At 34.7% G+C, this 21,616-nt stretch overlaps 1 pseudogene; it reads right to left on the reverse strand.

The window, feature by feature from the left end:
• Positions 1-568: 568 nt before the first annotated feature.
• On the reverse strand, positions 569-14,040 carry LOC104218189 (putative late blight resistance protein homolog R1A-3; annotated as a pseudogene).
• Between the last annotated feature and the right edge of the window lie 7,576 nt (positions 14,041-21,616).

The following is a 21,616-nucleotide window of genomic DNA, read 5'->3' on the forward strand; positions in this document are numbered from 1 at the left end:
TTTATTGCCCCAACATCAATCCAAATTTATAATTGACCCGTTAAAGTCCCGGGCTTTATTTTTGTCCTGTACAAATTAAACTTAGGACTTGGATGGAATCCAACATATTTAAAAACTCGATATGAATCTCTATCTCTATGCATTTTCCAAAAGTTAGAACCTATCCGAATTAAGAGTAAATTTTATAGGTAGTGATTTAGCTTTGTGTTTATTACCCAAAGAACTCGTCTTTTCTACGGTGAAAAATTCTCGAGAAAAGTAAAAGCACATTTTTGCATCAACGAATCACATAGTCAAAAGACAAGAGAGGTTGCTCTGATGGTAAGCAATTCTCACTTCCAACCAAGAGGTTGCGAGTTCAAGTATCCCCAAGAGCAAGGTGGGAAGTTCTTGGAGGGAAGGATGCCGAGGGTCTATTGGAAACAGCCTCTCTACCATAGGGTAGTGGTAAGGTCTGCATACACACTACCCTCCCCAGACCCCACTAAATGGGATTATACTGGATTGTTGTTGTTGTTGAATCACATAGTCAAAGATGAATACTCCAATGAAACATTACTGCGAAAACTAAACCAACGGATCACCAATATAATTGCATATTTATTGTTTATAAACATCTGTTACTGAAATGACTTTACCAGCTAGATTGAGTATGATCGTGTCAACCATGGATTTCCTCCTCCTCCTCCTTCTTCCCCTTCACCTTCTTATTCATAATCATCATCTGCAGAAAGGTTGGGAGAAACTGAATGAAGTCACATAAGTAAAATATAGTGGGGTCTTTTATTTATAAGACCCAAAACTACAATTGTCAGATTATAAATCCGTAAAAATAGTACGGGCTAGCCAGTTTTCGGACCGATCATTCAAAAATAGCCAGCATTTGCAAAGTCATTGAAAAATAGCCAATATTTTGCCGCAACACGGAAAGTTCCAGCATAATATACTGGAAATAGGTGCACCTGTGTATGAACTTCCAGCATATTATGCTGGAACTCCAACACGCGAAAAGTTCCAGCATAATATACTAGAGATTGGAGCGCATGTGTATGAACTTCCAGCATATTATATTGGACCGGTATATTATACTGGAACTACAGTATATTATGCTGGAGTATTTTCCGAATTTTAAACAGTATTTTTGTTTAGATTTATCTTTACATGAAAAGTGACAAAATTTCGATTACTTTTGAAACTGTAGCTATTTTTGAATGACCACTTGTAAATCTGGCTATTTTTGAATTTCTCCGTATAAATCCTTATGCACTAAAGGCCCCAAATCTTCAAAGGCAAATAGTCATCTACAACTACAATACATATTAACCATATCTAATACCATTTTGATCTGTATTGCTTTCTAACTTAGTTAGCATTTTCTTATAAAATTAATTAATTTGTTCATTATAAAAGATACATACATTAAGTTTCAATGCCGGTCTTTACCTACTGGTTTTTGTGTACTTTCCATCTATTTCGTGTTTGTTTTTATATTGCTATTATTTTATTATGATTCTTTTGATAATACTAATATATTGTCTCTTGTCGCCTTCTTGAGCCGAGGGTCTCCTGGAAACAGCCTCTCTATCCCTCAGGATAGAGGTAAGGTCTGCGTACATACTACCCTCCCCAGACCCCACTAGTGGGATTACACTGGGTCGTCGTTGTTGTTGTTGTATACATTAAGTTTCAGAAGCAAATATTGGAAGTTCATTCTGGAATATGATATATTATACTCACCCGGATCATCCTAGAAAAAACATCAACAGGTTCATATCCAAGGTTTTCTTGCTATTCCTGAATTTTCTCAGCAAAAATCACGAGAGAAGAATCTTAAACTCTATAGGAATCTTAAAGTCCTTGGCTAATATTCAACTGAATTAGATTCAGTTATGCTTTTCATTAGTTGTAGGAAAGAAACGTAACGGGTCAATTATAAATTTGAGACCATCCTCAAGGGGGGTGATAGGTGAGATCCATCAATTTCAGTTTAATTATGTACTTCCAAAAGATTTTTAACAGTGAATCAGAAAATTTATGCATATGTAAATGTAACATTACAATTTTTTACATAAACTTCGTTAAATTACGATGACTCTATGCAGAAGTTCTCATAAGAAATCGTAGAAAGGAAACAATTAAAGGTCTATCGGAAACAGTCTCTCTACCCTCACAAGGTAGGCGTAAGGTCTGCGTACACACTACCCTCCCCAGACCCTACTTGTGGGATTCAACTAAGTTTTTATTGTTGTTGAAACAACTAAAGTTTTTGGAAGCACAACTGAAGCCTCTAGAGGGAACTCAAGATATAGAAGACATAAAATTAAGTGTGAACACTTTGACATAATACACAAAAGTACAAGTATCACTTAAGACGCACTATATATGTGATACAATGTGTGAAAGTTTGACTACAACACAAGCCTTTGTGTAAGAATCACATACTATATATAGATCCTAATGCAAGGGAGGCCCTTAAGCTTCAAAAGGCAAACACACATCACCTCCAACTGCTCAAAATAAGGACATTCAAGACAATTTGAATTATTTTACTACTCAAATTATCATCAACAACAACAATAACCTAGTATAATCCCACAAGTGAGGTCTGAGGAGGGTTGTGTGTACGACTGTATGCAGACCTTACCCCTACCCTGAGGTAGAGAGGCTATTTCCGATAGACTCTTGGCACAAGAAGATGAAAAGCGACAATAGAATAATAACAACATAACCAGGAAGATAGTGTTATACTATTTGTATTACTGTAATAAATAATAAAACAATAAACTTTTTGAAATAGAAATAGAAAGTTAGTAGCAACATAATATTATCCTCCCATGAATGCACAGTGTATCCTTAAGGAAATTATTCCCCTCAAGTACCCGAGATGCTGGAATATTATCCTCCCATGATAGAACGATTTTCACTCACGAATGTATTGGTACAAAAAACTCTATGAACTGCGAACCACTTAATGGCTGTAAATCACACTGAAATAGATTTGTGCAGAAGAAGAAGAAGTGTTGAAATTCAGAAAATTCGTAAGGAAAAATCTGAGGAATCAAACGAATTTACAGCCAATGGAAGTACTGTTTTTGAAAGCTTACAACTCTTCAGAACAGTCACTTAAAAACAGGAGGGAAATTAAAATAAAATTTCGGGAAGAAAAAATGAATCGGGTAGCGCACGGATCCGGTTCGGGTTGAATATTTGGCAAATTTAATTAATATTTTATTATTAAAGAAATTTTTGTCCAAAAAGATTAATCAATCAATCTTTGACCAAATCCGAAGTCGAAGCCGAGCGACAACGACGATGGCGCGAGGCTTGCCTTCTTCTTAACTCTTTAAGAGCTAGAAGAATAACAATTATATATATACCCATCAAAAGCCTTCTCTTCCTCCAATATGGGACAATATCCCGTTGTCAGGAGGGAAACTCAAATATTTTATTTTTCCCTCCATTTCCTATTCACCCTCTTTTAAGCTAAACCAACCTTAAAAAACCCAACAGATAGTACCAAAACGAGCTAAGAATCAGAAAATATACCTGGACAAGCAATATCAATAATACTCTCATATTATTGCCAAATAATACTTAGCCTAGTTAATTAAATAAAAACTCAAATTATCAGTTTTATTTAATTAACTGGGCTAATTATTATTTGGCCAAAATAAAAGAAAATACTTATATTTTTTTAAGGGAAAATGCATAAGTACCCCCCTGACCTATACCCGAAATCCCAGCTACACACTTTTTCTTTGCGGGAGTTCTATGACCCCCCTAAACTTATTTTAAATGGAATTATTTGCACCCTTAATACTGACGTGGCAGAGTGTGTATTTCACTCTCCCAAAGGAGAGTGAGAAGAAGGAAAAAACGATTTTTCAGATTATTTTTTATTCTTTTTTACCATTTTTTCTTACTTTTTTTTTCCTTTTCCTTTTCCTTTTTCTTTGTCTTTTTTCTTTTACTTTTTTTTTCGTTTCTTCTCTAATTCCGGCGGATATTCATTCACCGGCGATTTTGTCTAACCGTTTTTCTTCCATTTTTTCTTTTCACACAAAAATTAAACTCTCAAAAAGATCTATTCATAAGCAAAGCAAAATACACTCAGATTTGAGGGAAAAAATCATCATCGGAAAACCTTCCCACACCGGAAAAAAAAATGATGTATTGAAATTTTAGCTGGAAAAAATTTTCTCAGCTTACATTCGTTTTTATTTCTTTTGCTCTTCCTCCCACACATAAATTACACTTTCAAAAAAAATTTATACACATATATATATATATATATAATACAAAACACACTTAGATCGGGATAAAAATCTGTCGCCGGGAAAAAAATATTCGCCGGAAAAAATGGTGTTTGTGAAATTCCGACGACCACCATTTTATGCCGCCGGTGACCAAAACAAAAAGAAAGAGAATGAAATAACAAAATAAAAATGAGAATAATAAGAAATAGGAAAAAAGGATAAGAAAAAGAAGAAAGAATAAAAAAAGTACTAAAAATACATGTGGGGCGCGTGTAGCTCACCACTTGCCAAGAGTTTGGTTGTCAGCGTAAAGGGTGCAAATAATTACATTTAAAATAAGTTTAGGGGGGTAATAGGATTCCCGAAAAGAAAAAGTGTGTAGTTGGGAATTCGGGTATAGGTCAGGGGGTACTTATGCATTTTTCCTTTTTTTAACTATGACTCGATAACTTTTTTATTAACTAATCTGCAATAGTTTTATAATTTCACAATCAAAAAGATCGAAGCATTCTCCTATCCAAATGTTATGTGTATTAATCAAGAATAAAAAAGTATTTAAGAGAGAGAGACAGAAGAAGAAGCAAGGTAAGACTAGGAACTGCAATTGAACGACTATAACCTTATGGAGATGAGAAATAAGTGTAACCTTTATAAATATATGCTAAGCAATTATGGGAAGCTCATGCTGGAATATAATGTTATACTCACCTAGATCAATATAGAAACGAACATCCACAGGTTTGTTTCCGAGGTCTTCTTGTTCTTGTTGAATCCGTGCAGCAGAAGCCTTGAGCTCGGGCTTGCAGTCTTTTAACACAACTAGTTGTAGTGAGTAAATCTCTGCAAACTCAATTGGTATCTCTTCCAAATATCTGCAATATTGAATCAGGAGGCGCTCCAGGACGGGAAAGCTGTCATTTGTGGCTTCCCAGTACTTGATATTATGATGGTGAATTTGCAAAAGCTTCAACCTAGTAAATCCCCCAGGACTTGGACACCATATTTCCCCTTTACAAGCATCTTCGTGCAGTTTCAGTCCCTCAAGCTTTGGCAGTTCACCTATGATGTTCAAGTCCTCCCACCGTAGATTAGTCCTCCGCAATGTTAGCTTCTTGAGCGTTGCTGGAAAAACTTCTGCAGTTGGAATGGTCAGTGAAAAATCTTCATTCCAAGGTCCATTAATTTCAAAACTCAGTGTTTCAAGTTGATGTAGACGGACAAGATTGTCGAAGAGTCTAGATTCTTGGCAAATTTGATATTCATCTTTCACTCCAAAGATTCTTAATTTCTTTAACATTCCGAATCCCTGAAATAACCTCCTCTGTCCAACTAGATGGACTCAAGCCGGAAATAGTTTGTATGTTTGAAAAACCCAAGTACCTCCCTTCATCAACAGATACACTTGGCGGATTTGGCAAATCAAGTGATTCCAGTTCGAGATGCCTTAATTCCGTTAGTTTCCAAATTTGCTCTGGCAAAGATGTGAAGAATGAAGCAATGAATGTTTGCAGATTCCATAACCTACAAAATTCTGGAGGTATGTCAAAATACCCGGACAATGCTAGGTAGCTCAACCAAATGAGGCATAGTATCTGTGCAGGGAAGATTGGAAGCTCTATGGGACTCAAGTCCAAGACTCTGAGTAAACTGAAATGAAAAAGCTTTGATTCGAGAGTAAAATATAGAGAAAATGAACTGTGAAAAAAGAAAATAGAACGAATTTGTTTCAAGAGATTAATGTTGCCAGTATCATCTGTCTGCCTCCTTATCAAATGATGATGTCCTGGTGTAAGAAGGACCTTGTAATAACCATAGACACTTTCATCATCTTCAATCCGTCGCTTAAACGGCCCCATTATATGCTTCATCGGCCGGAATCTTTCATTAGACAACACGTCATCATCTTCACCTCCATCCAAACCATTACCTTCATCCAAATAATCACCTTCATTCAAATCATCTTCCGATTCAGCATAATCATATTCATCTTTATCCAAATAATCATAATCATCCCAATTGTCATCTACATCCAAATTATAATCTCCATTGCGATCAACATATACAATGTCATTCATGACAAAAACATTTTGGCTTTCAGCTAATTCTCTCAAACAAAGCTCATATATTAGATCATGAACCTTACATGATTTAATTTTTGATTCATCTAAACTTTTATCGCTGACTAGAACTAGACATCTGTCAATAAGATCGTGCAAACACTTCTCAGCCTCTCCTTCTAAGTCTTTTTCCAACTTCAGAAAGCCCTCAGCGGTCCATAAGCTCATCAATCTCTTCACTGAAATCTCACTGTCTTCCGGGAAAATTCCAAAATAAAGAAGGCATGCTTTTAGGTCACTAGTCAAGTGATTGTAACTCAACCCAAGCACATGTAAACATAGTTCATCTGGATCATTTTTGACAAATGACTTGACATCTTTTGCAACATTCTCCCAATCTTCTATTGTCCTTTCAGGTTTGGACAGAATCCCAGCAACCACGACAATAGTTAGTGGTAACCCTTGACATTTGTCCACAATTTGCTTCCCAATAGCCTCAAATTCAGATGTTAATGCTTCGTTCGCAGACGCTGCACTTTTAAAAAGGTTCCAACTCTCATCTGGATGCATGAAATCCATCTGCAAAGAGAGATTCTCTGTACCAGCATAACAAGCTACTTCAGTGTCACGGGTAGTTAACAGTATTCGACTCCCATTGTTTTCACTTGGAAAGCATAGTCTCACGTCATCCCATGCTTTACTCATCCAAATGTCATCCAATACAATTAAATATCTCTTACCCTTTAAACTCTTTCGCAGCATGTCTGCTAGCTCTGGCTCATCTTCCTTGTAATCTTTGTCATTCATTCCTTTTCTTGAACTCAGAAGGCTTAGCAAGATTTCCTTAACGTTGTGTTGGCTAGATACAGTAGCCCAGGAACGAACATCAAAATGAGACCGAATGGTGACATCATCGAAGACTTCTTTTGCTAAAATTGTTTTACCAATACCCCCCATCCCGACGATCGGGATGACCTTGGGTTCACCAGAGAAGCCTCTAGTCAGATCTTCTAGCAACCGTTTCCTTTCATCATCACGTCCCACCATATTGCTCTTCACATTCACTAAACTTGAATCTTGAACCAGTGATGATTTGTTTGATGCTTGTTTGCCTTTGTCTTTAATCTTTGTTGACTCTTTTTGTACACGATCAATCTCCTGTGCTACTTGCTGCAGGCTATCACAAAGCCTCTCATGTGCCTTTTCTTTCTGCATTTCATCATTTGCCTCTAAAGATTCAGTTAGTCTTAGTTGAATTGTAAGTTCAACAAATTCTGCAACTTCTTTTATATGTGCTTCAAAATCTGTCATTTTCCCAGAAACATTGCTTTTCTAAAATTTCTTGGTACATACTTCCAGAGAACTAACTTTTTCATAAAGAGCGAGAAATTCTTCTCTGTGGTCACAAATTAGAGATTGCATTGGCGAATTGGATGTCAAGAGAAGTTGTATTGTTCTTGTAAGAGAAACAACACTAGCATAAGCCATATCTACTGTTTTCCAATTATGACCTGAAAGCTGCAAGTTGCAAGTTGCAAGAGGTCAATGGCATTAAAGATAACATAATTTGCAAAATTGCAAACAGGGGGGCACGAACTAAATAAGATCAGGTAATTTACTAGGCTTAGCCATCACAAGTTTAATCAAATGAAGAGTAAATGGAAACTAACCTTTCAATGGCAGATTGGCAAGTTGGAAGTAGCAATACCACTGCAAATTAAAAAGACAAAAGATAATTAAGGAACAGACATATTACTTATGAGTATCAACAAACAAACAGGTAAAGCACAAAAGATAGAGTACATAACCAAGATAAAATCAAAGAGAAAAATGGCATATATACCCCTGAGTGGCTGAAATGGTATGATCTGTAATCTATAGTTACCAAGTAAGTTTATTAAAAATGGGATGAGAACTTCGATTAAGGTTTGCATATGGGGAAGTGGCGTTATTTGTTTTATCCGAGGAATGCATCATATCACATGTTCGGCAATTAATTATGGTACCAAATTTACTGCTAGACGACCATGCATCTGACATCACACTAGGACCTAGGTATCTAACCACAAATTCTGCATTAACATTAGCTGTAAGTTTTGATGGGGAGTATTAATTAGTTGAGAAAATCTATATACCTATCTATATAGTACAACAACAACAACATATCCAGTATTATCCCACACCGTGGGGTCTGGGGAGGGTAGTGTGTACGCAGATCTTACCCCTAACTTGTGAGGATAGAGAGGCTGTATCCAATAGACTCTCGGCTCAGGATACCTATCGATATAGTATCTATATAAAAGAAGGTATGAAAAGGATGACTTGGCACCTCTCTTAAACCAAGAATTACATTTATCTTTTGTCTCAAATTTTTCAATTTTTCCCTACTTTTTCTGCATATTCCCATTTATTATGTGATATTTAAAACAACCCAAAAGTCACGTCCAAGTCTCTTAATTACACCTCTATCGGAAAGTCACATCCCACAATCTCCTCTAGCTTTCCGTTGCTGCATGTCGTTTGCAATGGGTAATTTATTTAATTGAATTTATCAAATCATTATTGCTGACTGCCGTTTGCTTTCTAATAAACCCAAATAGCAGCAATTTATTTTTAGTAATCACCACAATAATATTGCGATAATCACTGTATTAATATTGCAAAACTCCTCAACTACTCAAAATATTGAATAATTAAGGGCATAAACTGACTCAACAACCAACATGGATGTGAAACAGAACACTTGATCTAAAAATTTCTAAAAACAAATACAGGTTCACATGCTTGAGAAGGCAATCAAATTGTAATCATCGAGAAGCAATTGCACTTCGCCTGCTAGCAAAACCGCATGTTAAAGTTGGTTATTCGGAGGAAGCAACATTTTACTACAAGGATTCAAGGAGGAGTAAAGGTGTAGAACGAAGATCCAAATATACATAGTCTAAATGTTTGTGGGCAAACGTTATAAAGTTCCAAAGGCAATTAAAGATTGAAGAAACAATTAAATGTTTGGAATTATTTGGAGGAAGCAACATTTTACTACAAGGATTCAAGGAGGAGTGAAGGCGTAGAACAGAGATCCAAATATACATAATCTAAATGTTTGTGGGCAAACATTATAAAGTTCCAAAGGCAATTAAAGATTGAAGAAAGGAAATAAAGTTCCAACGTTGGTAAAATGAAGAAGGCCCTGGCGATATATATCAAGGAGAATGGAATATTGTGGTCCAGAAGAAGTGCTAGAGGAATGCAGATCAAGAAATACACAAGCTATGGTCGTTCCACAAATAGGTATTTGCTGAGTTTTGGAAAAATATCATTTCTTTCTTCTCTTTTTTCTTATTTGGTTGTTGAGAAAATTGTCTAATTAAGAAACTTGAAATAAAATGCAATTTTTTTCTTGGTATATGAATAATTCTTATCCTTTATAATATACGATTATTATGATTTAAAAATAATGATCTGCTTTTGGATTTTACATTGTTCTTTTGTTTGGCGAAGAAATTTGTCGAGAAGAGTGGATATAAATATCGAATTGTTGATAACTTTGAAACTGGCTATTCGAATTGAAGAAGTTTCTTCACTTTGACACTGTAAATAATATCTTATATCAAAGAACGCAAGTCTATTTTGGATGATGGTTATTGTGAAAAAATTTCAGTTTCCAAAAAGTGAATAAAAGGGAGAAAGTTAAATTCAGAAATCATCCCCAAAGTTCTAGCAAGTTCAATGTCTCCAAGAACGGATAGGATGAAGTGACAAAAGCAGGCAATTTTCTGCGTGCATACTAAAGTATGAGAAATATTGATTTTAATATCCAATTGTTACACGCAATATATATTCATGTGTTATTTTTTATGAATGTCTAATTTTTTAAATATTTTTATAGGAAGAAGAATGGCTTTGAAAAAGCTAAGTTGAGACGTAGACCGTGACAGGTCATATATGATTTTTGAACTATTAGATACTGCGGGATGAATTTGCCACCTGAAGTCTTGAATTGCTCATTGACGTAATCCAAAGAATAGAGGTCTGTGAGATCTCATGGCATGGTTTTTTGTTTTTCATTTCTTTTTTGTCTTATTTCGTTTTTAGGTTGTTTTTTTATCCAAAATTTACTTTAGATAAATAAAAAATTATCAACCATATGAAAACAGAAGTTTCAACATTTTCTATTAAGAAACAAGATATTCTACGAAAAGAGCTTAGAGGAAGAAGAAAAAAAGTGGGCAATATGTCAGCTTTAAACCACCAAATTTTATATGGGCAGGTTACACTATCTTTTCTCTTTTTTATTGTTCTTAATTTTCAAGTTAAAATGCACAATTTAAAAGGATTGTCTTATATTTAAAATGAAATATTCCTCGGTAAAAGAGTCATGAAAAGTACAAAGTGACTTTTCACAAAGTACAAAAGAATATTTGGACTCCTTTTATTTTCTTTTAAAACTTATGAAACTGACTTTTAGTCCTATTTTAAATCTATTATCATGACCACGAAGCGCGGATAAATATACTAGTATACTATAAAAGAGGGGCAAAAAAGTTCTGACATGGCACCTCTCAAAATCCTGGATTCATATTTATCTTTTTTCAGATTTTTTTGCTTTTTTATTCATTTTTTTTCATTTATCTGCTACTCCCTCCGTCTCAAATTATCGGTCATATTTCTCTTTTACACGACCCTTAAGAAATATTAATTAGAAGGGATTTTTGACTATTTTACCCTTATTTATGTCTTAATATATAATCTATCTTGATTGAATATTTATTCTATAATAACTATTAAGGGTAAAATGAGAAAAAAAAATGATTAATTTTGTCTTGAATGCCTAAAATGACAAATAAATTGAAACAACTATTTTTAGAAACCAGAAGAGATAATTTGAGAAAGAGGGAGTACATAAATAATAAACTGAAAAGTCATCACAATTACTAGTTACTATGTTACTATTTGTTAATAAACTGAAATGGGTTCATAGTTAATATTTGTTATAACTTTACTAGATTTTTATACATAAACTTGTGCTCTGTGTTGAAAGTACTGGGTTCAGATGAACCCGGTATTCCTATGATGCATCCGCCCCTGCCTGTTCAAATCCGGTTTGGCTGACTTTGTATATTAAAGACTCACTTCTAGTTTGAAAATTTGAGTTGGATCTTCGAACTCGAAGAACACCGAAGCTCCATTGTTAAAATCCTTATTGCTGTATTGGAAGAGTGGATCGAAATTCATGGTTAAAGTAGCCATTGGATCTACTAGTTTTGTTGGGTTTCCTGATATTTTGAGGTACATTTCATTGTTGAAAACGTAAGGTGAACACCGAAAAAATTAGAAAACCTCCATTGTTGGATTTCAAGTTTCTCAAATCTGAAGTGAGTAAATTTTACAAATTTTTGTGCAATAGTAATACGATGAAATCTTCTCTAGTTTTTACTATTGTTTGTGATGAAAAACTTTCTAAAGTACATCGATAACAAATATCGTATTAAAATTCAGCATAATATTAAAAAAATTATGCCACATAATGCACCCTAAGCTCTCTTTAGTGACATTTTCCATCAGTAACATTCGGAAATGGAACTATACGTGAAACTTCGGGCCAAATTAAATCTCCAAATAGAAATTAAGCAATAGATTTCTAGGTTGAAATATTAGTAAGACACCAGCTCATGCTACATTCCAATAATGATCTGTTTTTCTTTCAGAAGTGAATTGCAAATGTTGATGTATTATTACTAATTTTGGATACTTTTGTCAATAGATTAAAAGAAACAAATACATTGCAAATAAAAACCATAACAATATTATAATATACGAGCAACAGAAACTCTGTAACAATCGCAAATCTATTATTTTCCCGCTTTTATTTCTCGTTAACATTTTGATATAACCTTTAGGGCCTCTATGTTTATGCATTTCCAAAAGGGGCTTTTCTCAACAAAAAAAAATGACTTCATTCACCAATTTTCAATAATTCAATGACCATTTAAGCGAAGGGGAGCGTTGGTGTAACTGGTAAAGTTGCTACCACTTGACCAGGAGGTCGCAGGTTCTAGCCGTGGAAACAGTCTCTAGCAAGGATGCAAGGTAAGGCTGCGTACAATAGACCCTTGTGGTCCGGCCCTTCCCCGGACCCTGCGCATAGCATTAGCTTAATGCACAAGCTGCCCTTTTAATGACCATTTAAGCAATGAACTTGCACTATATATATGATATATAGTGCAAGGAGATAAAACATTAAACAAGGGTAATTAAGGGCAACTAACCTTTCAATGGCAGATCAACAATACAGGAGAGTTGGGAAGCAGCAAAATCACTGCAACAAATATACACATGTATATTATGAATATCAACAAACAAATGGGTAAATTACACAAACGATACAATGCGTAACCAAAGGAACAAGACTGAGAAAACAAAGGAAAATAGCATACCTCTAAAGGGCTGCAAAGGTTTAGGCAACCAAGTTTCCCACTGAATTCTGTATAAAGAACAAAAGAGTTGACTTTATGTGAATTCTCTGATATTTCAATTAGGGAATATGATATTATACCAAATGGACATAATATATTATAACCGTGTGTTGGTTATACGTAGAGGCAGATCCAGAAATTGAATTTTATGGATTCCTACAGCGGCATCAAATTAATATATAATAATAGCTCAGTTCACAGTCAAATATTTATAGACATCTAGTACATTACTCAAAACATATATAAGGTCCGGGTAAAACCTATTGAGTTCACGTGTAACCGTTAGGTTATATTATAGTTCTGCCTCTGATTATATAGCACCCTCACATTAGCTGGTCTATATATGAGGATTGGAGAATAATAAATCAAAGAAAGATGTGAGATAACAAAGAAGATGGCATGCCTCTGAGTTGCTAAAATCGTGTCTACGATCATGTTACCCATCAAGTAAATTTTATATGAGGAAAGAAAGACTTGACTTTGTTAAATGGGATGACAACTTCAATTAAGAAATATAATATTTATCGGCCACATGGGTGTTACTAGTATTTTATAAACCAGGTTGGTTGTATATCAACTTTACATTAATTAATTTTGATGGAGAAAGTCCGTATCCTCATTAGATTAATAATTTTTGATGGCTAATTAAAGATTATGCAAGCAAATGTGGTGTCCAATTGTCATAATTGAAAACTTTTGATTTTTATTTTTCAAGAGTTCTTTACTAATGTTTTCTATTATTTTTCAAAAAAATAACTATAGCCCCTATAGCAGAACACTAGAACAGCAATTCTCTTCCCAATCTCTTTTTTTTTCCTTTTATCCTCACCCAATCACCCTTACACTACGACAACTCTGGAGCCAAGGATGGCAATTTGATAATATTTGGTACAACAAATATGTGTAATATTGAGAGAGAATTGATTAGTAATAGAAAAAATAAAAAGAAGGAAAGTGTTCAAATTCACCTGAACAATCGAATTACCTTGAGCACCATCAAGCACATTTTGTTCATCAAAATTGCACTTAAAAAGCCATTTTCCCCTCTTCTCCATGTTTCTCTACATTTCGCCGGGAAGATGTGGGAGTTATTCGCCGGAGCGAGATCCATCGCCAGAGGCGGCGGTCGATGTGGCGAAATTGTTCGCCGGAGCGGGACATCCGACCACGTCGGTAGATCGGCGATGGAGGTGTGGGGCATTCGCATTGCTCTCTCCATTGTTAAGAGTTTGTGTTTGTCCGGCAGCTGAAGAGTGTTGAGTTTTTCTATTTCATTTTTATTTTTTGTTTTCCACATGTCAGCAAAATATAATTTCAGGAATGATTATTTTATTTTTACTTTATTGCGTTAAGATTGCTTAAAAAAATTATTCAAAAAACAAAAAGGTCATTTGCTTTTGGAAAATTGTATTTTGTGTCTCGTACAATTCACATTAGTTGTATGAGACAACCTTTTTGTCTCACAGTTTTGTGGACCCAGATTTATGTGGACCCAGAAGTGTAAGATTGGGGTCCACAAATTTATGAGACAAAAAGAAGTCTCATATAACTAGTGTAAGTTGTATGAGACACAAAATAAAACTTCTCCTTTTATCATATAAAGCTACTAAAAGAATTGGTACCAAAAATTCACTTCATTTTTACCAAGTTATGAGAAACTCACAATATAATTCACAAATTAATGCCAATTGTATTTAAACAAGAGAGTTATCATACGCCAATCTTAAATACAAAAAAAATGCATATTCCTTATTTTTTAGGGAGCCCTTTGCAGATTATTTTGAGAATTATTCTGCTTAAAAGCTTTGTTTGGCCATAAAAAAAAGATTCATTTTTTCGAATTTTTTTCACTTTTTCCGAAATCAATATTTGGCATGAAAATTTAAATTTCACTTGATGTTGAATTTCAGAATATTTCGACTTTTGGAAAATTCCAAAAATTTATTTTTCAAAATTTTCACTTTAAAGCATCACAAAGATTCAAAAACAGGTCTAAATTTTATTCATGTCCAAATACAATTCTAATTTTTAAATATCATTTTCAAATTGAATTTTGTTTTCACTTTTTTTCGGAATTTCACAATTCTTATGTCCAAACGCCCACTAAAACAAGCAAAATTTAATGGCTTGGTTTGCTTTTAATGTTTGATTAGATATTCTATCGGTAAAGCTTTTCTATGAACACTATAAAAAAAATATATATACTTTTTAGCTAGTAATATCCAAATATTTTCCAACTAAGCTTCCAACTCCATTGCCCGAACATGATTGGTACTGACCGCACTAGGCGCCACCAATCTAAATATTTTCCTACTAAGAGGTTAACTTCATTACCCGGATATGATTGGTGTTGACTGGGATCGGCTCGGCTCCAATTATGTTAGCTCCATTATATGTCAATAGTCCTTCTAATGAATGTCACATGGACAAAGAACTTTTAAAGACTAGATTTATTTAGTAATTATTTTTATTTATTTTATTAACTAGGTAATATCTTTTTAACCAAAAAAGTAAGGTAATTATATTTCTATACTTGCTCCACTCTTCAACACCTCCACACCAGGTGACCCAGCATTAGCTTTCTTATTCTTCAACAATGGAGCATATAGGCACTGTCAATTCGGCAAATAAGGAAGCAGAAGATAGATAATTCGGCAAATATTGTTGATATTGGCAATAATTCTGATGATAGTGACTATGTAGGGGAAGTCTGCTATGTTACTCGGACTCTTTGAAAATACATTTTTGGAGGATTCGACACGGGTGCGACAACATATTTGGAAAGTCCGCACAACATAGGAAGTCTATGCTATGAGTTCTAGTCATGGGCAGAATTCTGGGTTCTTGATTCTGGTGCTACTTTTCGCATGTGTCCATACAAGAATTGGTTTGCAACTTACAAACAAATAAGTGGGACTGTCTACATGGGAGATGATAATCCATTACCAGTAGAATGAATTGGTAACATCAAATTGAGAATGATCGATGAAATTATCAAAAACATTGAGTGTGGGCATGTTCCTCGGATAAAGAGAAATTTGATCTCTATTTCAACTTTGGATGATCAAGGGTATAAGTTTCACTCAAAGAATGGAATACTTAAAGCGTATAAAGGCTCCATGATACTCATGAAAGGTAAACTGTATTCTATATTGTATCATCTTCAGGTCATAGTAGTTGAAAGAGAAGCTGTTGTAGCTTCTGGGAAAAGTGATCTGAATTAGTCTCAGTTGTGGCACTTGCGACTTAGTCATATGAGTGATAAGGGATTGTATTTGTTGTGTAACAAAAATTTGCTGAATGGATACAAAAATCAAGTTTTGAATTTTTATGAACATTGTGTGTTTGGTAAACAAATAAGGGTAAAGTTCAGTAAGAAGTCCGAGCATAAGACTAGAGATAAGTTAGATTATATACATTCAGACTTATGGGGTCTAAACAGAGTTCACTCCAAGAGTGATGTCATGTATTTTATGACTTTGATTGATGATTACTCAAGGATAGTGTGGGTGTATTTTTTGAAAACAAAAGATGAGGCATTTCCGATATTTGTTAAATGTAAGACAATAGTTGAGAGACAGATGGAAAGAAAATTAAGCGTCTTCGAACTGACAATGGGTTGGAATTTTGCAATTCTGAGTTCGATAATTTCTGCAGCAGAGAGGGCATAGTGAGACACCGCACTTGTGTCATAACACCACAACAAAATGGTATTGCAGAATGTATGAATAGAACGCTTTGTGATAGGGCACAAAGCATGTTTTCACGCTCATGTGTTAGCAAAGATTTTTGGGCTGAAGCAATCAATACGACTTGTTATTTGGTCAACAGATCTCCATCCACAACTATTGAGTTCAAAACTCCTTTTGAGGTATGGTCCGGTTTGCCTACTGATAATCAAATTTAAGAATATCTGGTTGTCCTACTTATGCTCACGTGAGGGATGGAAAACTTGACCCGATGGCAAAGAAGTGCATATTTCTAGGGTATACAACTGGAGTGAAAGGTTATAGGTTATGGTGCACAGATCAAAAGGCTCCAAGGCTAATTATCAGTAGGGATGTAACACTCAATGAATCTGCCTCACTGGACAGCCAGAGGAAGAAGGCAATAGCAGAAACAGATCGTGGTGTCAGTGAATGCATAGAGCTAGAAATTGAATCTCCACTAGCTCAGTCCAGTAGTTCTAAAGTAGAGAAAGTGGAGGAGGTGCAAAATATTAATCAAGATGAAAATGTTGATGCACCTGCGCAACAACAACCATATAGCACTGCAACAGGCAGAGAGAAGAGAGTGATCAAACCACCACAAAAGTTTACAAACGTAGCTGATGGTAATTTTCCTGGATATGCAAATTTTGTGGAGTTTGCTTTGTCAGTTGCAGAGAACATTGATGTGCTTGAGCCTAATAGCTATAAAGAAGCTATTTCTAGTTCAGAAGCAGATCAATGGGTTGGTGTTATGGGATAAGAATCAGACATGGAAGCTTGTTCTATTGCCAAAGGAACAGACGGTACTAGACTTCAAATGGATTTTCAAAAGAAAAGAGGGCAATCCAAGGGTTGAAGCATCAAGGTACAAGGCAAGATTAGTAGCTAGATATTTTACACCGAGGGAGGGGATAGATTACAATAAAATGTTCTCTACAGTGGTAAAGCATAGCTCTATCAGGGTCTTACTGGCTTTGGTGGCTCTTCTTGACCTGAGCCAGAGCAGTTAGATGTAAAAACTGCATTCGTACATGGTGAGTTGGCTGAGCAAATTTATATAAGTCAACCCAAGGAATTCATTATTCAGATAAGAAAAATCATGTTTGCTTGCTTAAGAAATCTTTATATGGTCTGAAACAGTCTCCTAGGCAGTATTATAAAAGATTTGATACATTTATAATTCAAAATACATTTTCTCGAAGTGCATATGATAGTTGTGTGTATTACTTGAAGATGGTTCTCATGTATATTTGTTGTTATATGTGGATGACATGTTTATTGCTGCTAGAAGAATGTCGCATACTATCCGATTGAAGAAGCAACTAGGTAAGGAGTTTGAGATGAATGATTTGGGTGCTGCAATGAAGATATTGGGGATGGAGATTACTCGAGATGGAAGGGTTGGAAAGCTGATGGTGTCTCAACGGTCCTATATTGATAAGGTTCTCAAGAGATTTAACATGACAAGCGCTAAATCGGTGTCTGTTCTTGTTGCTTCCCATTTCAAGTTGTCTGCAGACATGTCACCAAAAACAAACGAGAAGATGGAGCAGATGTCTAGTGTTCCATATTCGAGTGTTGTAGGTAGCATTATGTATGCTATGGTTTACACTCGCCCTGACATTTCACTGGTTATTAGTGTTATGAGTAGATGCATGGCGTGTCCTGGTAAAGAACATTAGCAGGCGGTGAAATGATCTTGAGATACTTGAAGGGTACTATAGATGTAGGCTTGACTTTTTACAAAGACAAGTTGAGTGAATCCTTAATTGGCTATGTCGATTCAGATTATGCAGAGGACTTAGATAAGAGAAGATCCCTGACATGTTATTTTTTTGCTCTTTCTGATAGTGTCGTCAGTTGGAAGGTGACTTTGCAGTCTGTTGTTGCTTTGTCTACTACAGAAGCTGAGTTATGGCAATTACGGAAGCAGTGAAAGAGGCTATTCAGCTACAAGGCTTGGTAAGTGATCTTGGATTAGCTCGGAAGAAGACACCATTATTTTGTGACAATCAGAATGTCATTCATCTTACTAAGAATCAGATGTTTCATAAGTGGACAAAGCACATTGAAGTCAGACATCACTTTATTCGGGATAGTATATCAGAAGGGGTTGTTAATGTGGAGAAAGTATCTACGCATTATAATCCAGCTGATATGATGACCAAGGCAGTACCGGCATTGCCTATACTTGATTGGTGTGTACAGTACTCAGTAGAGCCCTCGCGAGAGCTGAGGACAAGGTAGAGAGACGTTGTTCCTGTTAATAAAGAGAATTAAGTCAAGGGAAAGATTTGTTATTTTGTGGCTTGAATTATTTCCTTGTATTTTTAGGAAGCCCGTAATCCTTATAGGTTTAGGAAAACATATTGTCCTACTAGATTTGGGAAAAGAAAATCTATTGTCCTTGTTGTCGCACCTCCTTTTTACCGCGCCCGTGGGGCGCGTGGGGAGTTTTCTCCAATTGAAGGACAGTCGAAACGGGATTTGTTTAATTATTTCAGAGTCGCCACCTGGGATTTTAAGGCGTCCCAAGTCACCGGTTTTAATCCCTGAATCGAGGAGAATATGACTCTGTTTATTATTCTGCGAACCAGAAATCCTGAGTAAGGAATTCTGTTAATCCGGAAGAAGGTGTTAGGCATTTCCGAATTCCGTGGTTCTAGCACGGTCGCTCAACTGTTTTTATTATTGGCTTAATTATCTTGATTTTACTAAATACGTTTTTATTGCATGATTTTACTACCGCTTTTACTTATTGTTTACAATTATATAAACGAATTACGCGTACGTATATTCGTATTATATACCTTTCATAATTACGGGGATCATGTCACGCATACGTGTACACAATATAATTGATCATATTATATCCTTTATTACAAATTCATATGTTCGTGATTTAAAATAGAATTAAGAACGTCACCACCCTTATATTTAAACAGTGAACTGCACATCCCGGGTTATATGAAATTATTTTTACATCCTCGAAGAAATCTCTTTTATTAAAATGTTCACTCGAAGTTGCGCAAACGCATAATTCGAATTGCTTTTAGCAACATAATCAGGTTATGCGAACGTATCCCTAATTACGCCAAATATTCTTAATGGTATTATGGGTTTTCCACGAATTGTTTATTATATCTACCCATTTTATATGAAACCTGAGAAATTCGCATTTAAGGAATGCCTTTAAATTTTTTAACAGAATTCACAACTTATTAAATGTTGCCCGTCGGTTATAATTTTCAAGTATAAATTATATTTATCCAAACTATTCAAATTCAAAGAAAAGAATAAAAATATGATTAATACTATTTTTAGCAAATACAACATATATATATGCCAAAGAATGAATTGTATATGAAACTAACAAAAATGATTTATGACGGGAAGAAGTATTTTTGAACAATTTTTATTTATTTTTATTTAGTGGAAATTCAATTTCTAATTACCATTGATATAAAGTGTTGCAATTTGTGCTTGTACATCTCATCTTATTCTCATATACTTGCTTTTAATCTAATAGGCTTAATTATTTTGTTAATTCTGCTCACGATGGTAGCTAGGCATCAAGTTGATAAGAAAGGAATTAATATACAAACCTGATTCGATAAAATTGTCTTACATGCAACCCAACTGTACGTTGAAAACATTCATAAAATTCTAACATCGTAACGAGTTATATCAAATCACTTTTCACTAATGGTTATACATGCATTTGTTATCTTATACATGAAAAACACCACCAACACCATTTTAACCTTATTTAACAATAGAGGTTACTCGCACAGTTTTCTTGATATTTCTACATTACTCTTTATAACACCAAAAATAATGGCTAATCCTCATGTCACGTTCCCTACCTTGACAACTTAATTATATCTTCCCTTAATGAAAATTTAGAAATTAACCTTATTACAACACTTATACAAACTTCAAGAAATGACATTTAACTTACAGTCATCACGTCAACATATACTACTTATTTGACCAACATGAAACAAAGCTGAATTTTTAACTAAGGAACTCAAATGAATAGATGACAGTATTACAATTCAAACTTTATTTATTTGTCATGTTGAATCTCTTTCCAACATAGAATTTAAAAGATATGTACCTCGCAATGAAGGAAGAAAGAGTTAAGATTTCAGCAGTAGCAGCAGTAACAAATTCAGCAGAATAGCAGTATACAGCAAGTCTGAACAAGACCCGTTAACCCGGATGAACAATGACAGAAACTTGAGGAAAAATTTCAGATTCAAACTGAATAATATCCACAAACAAACAACGGACAGATTCGAGAGTAACATTTTTCAGATTTCAGTTTCTTTCCTATTTCAAATTCACATTCCTGATATTTTGTTTCTGCATTTGTATCTGTTTCAGATTGTGTGTGTGTGTGGATATTCTCTTTTTGTTTCTTTTTCTGTTTTCTTCCTCTCTTTCCTCTTCTTACAAAATAATCTGATTTCTGTTTCTGATTCTATTTCTATTTCTTCCTTTCTTTCTGTTTTTCTCAAATGTATCTGTCTTTTTTTTTTCTTCAAAATCTGCCTTTTAAATCAGATTTTTCTCTCTCAATTCCCTCTTAAAATCTGATCTAAATCTCCTTAAATCTCTCTGAAAACTGCTCTCTAAAATCTCTGTCTGAAAACTAATTTTCTCTCTCTCAAATTCCCTCTTCAAATCTGATCCCCTTTCAAATTTCCAGTCCCTGTACTTATACAGGTCTGTCCTATTTCCTTTTAGTGCTTCTTGGACCCCCTTCTTCTTTTAAAATCAAAAAGTTCCATTAAAAACTGCTTTTGAATAATTTAAATGATCTTATCCTGATTTTAAGCAGCCCCATTACCCTTTGTTTCCCATTATCTGATTAAACTATAGCCATTAACATTCCACTTTCAGCCCACTATACTATCACATTACCCTTACTATTCTGTCCCAGAAAATGCCCCAGAAATCCTACTGTAATTACTGTTATTACTGCCCTAAATTCAGAATCTAACAATACAGATTTTAAAATCTGTTTGAGCAGCTATAACCAATCCTAGGATTAACCTCCTGATATAATTATATTTAACCAACTTTTGTAAACTTGAATTCAAAACTAACAT

Source organism: Nicotiana sylvestris, chromosome 6 (genome assembly GCF_000393655.2).
Source record: "Nicotiana sylvestris chromosome 6, ASM39365v2, whole genome shotgun sequence".
NCBI classification, from domain to species: Eukaryota; Viridiplantae; Streptophyta; class Magnoliopsida; order Solanales; family Solanaceae; genus Nicotiana; species Nicotiana sylvestris.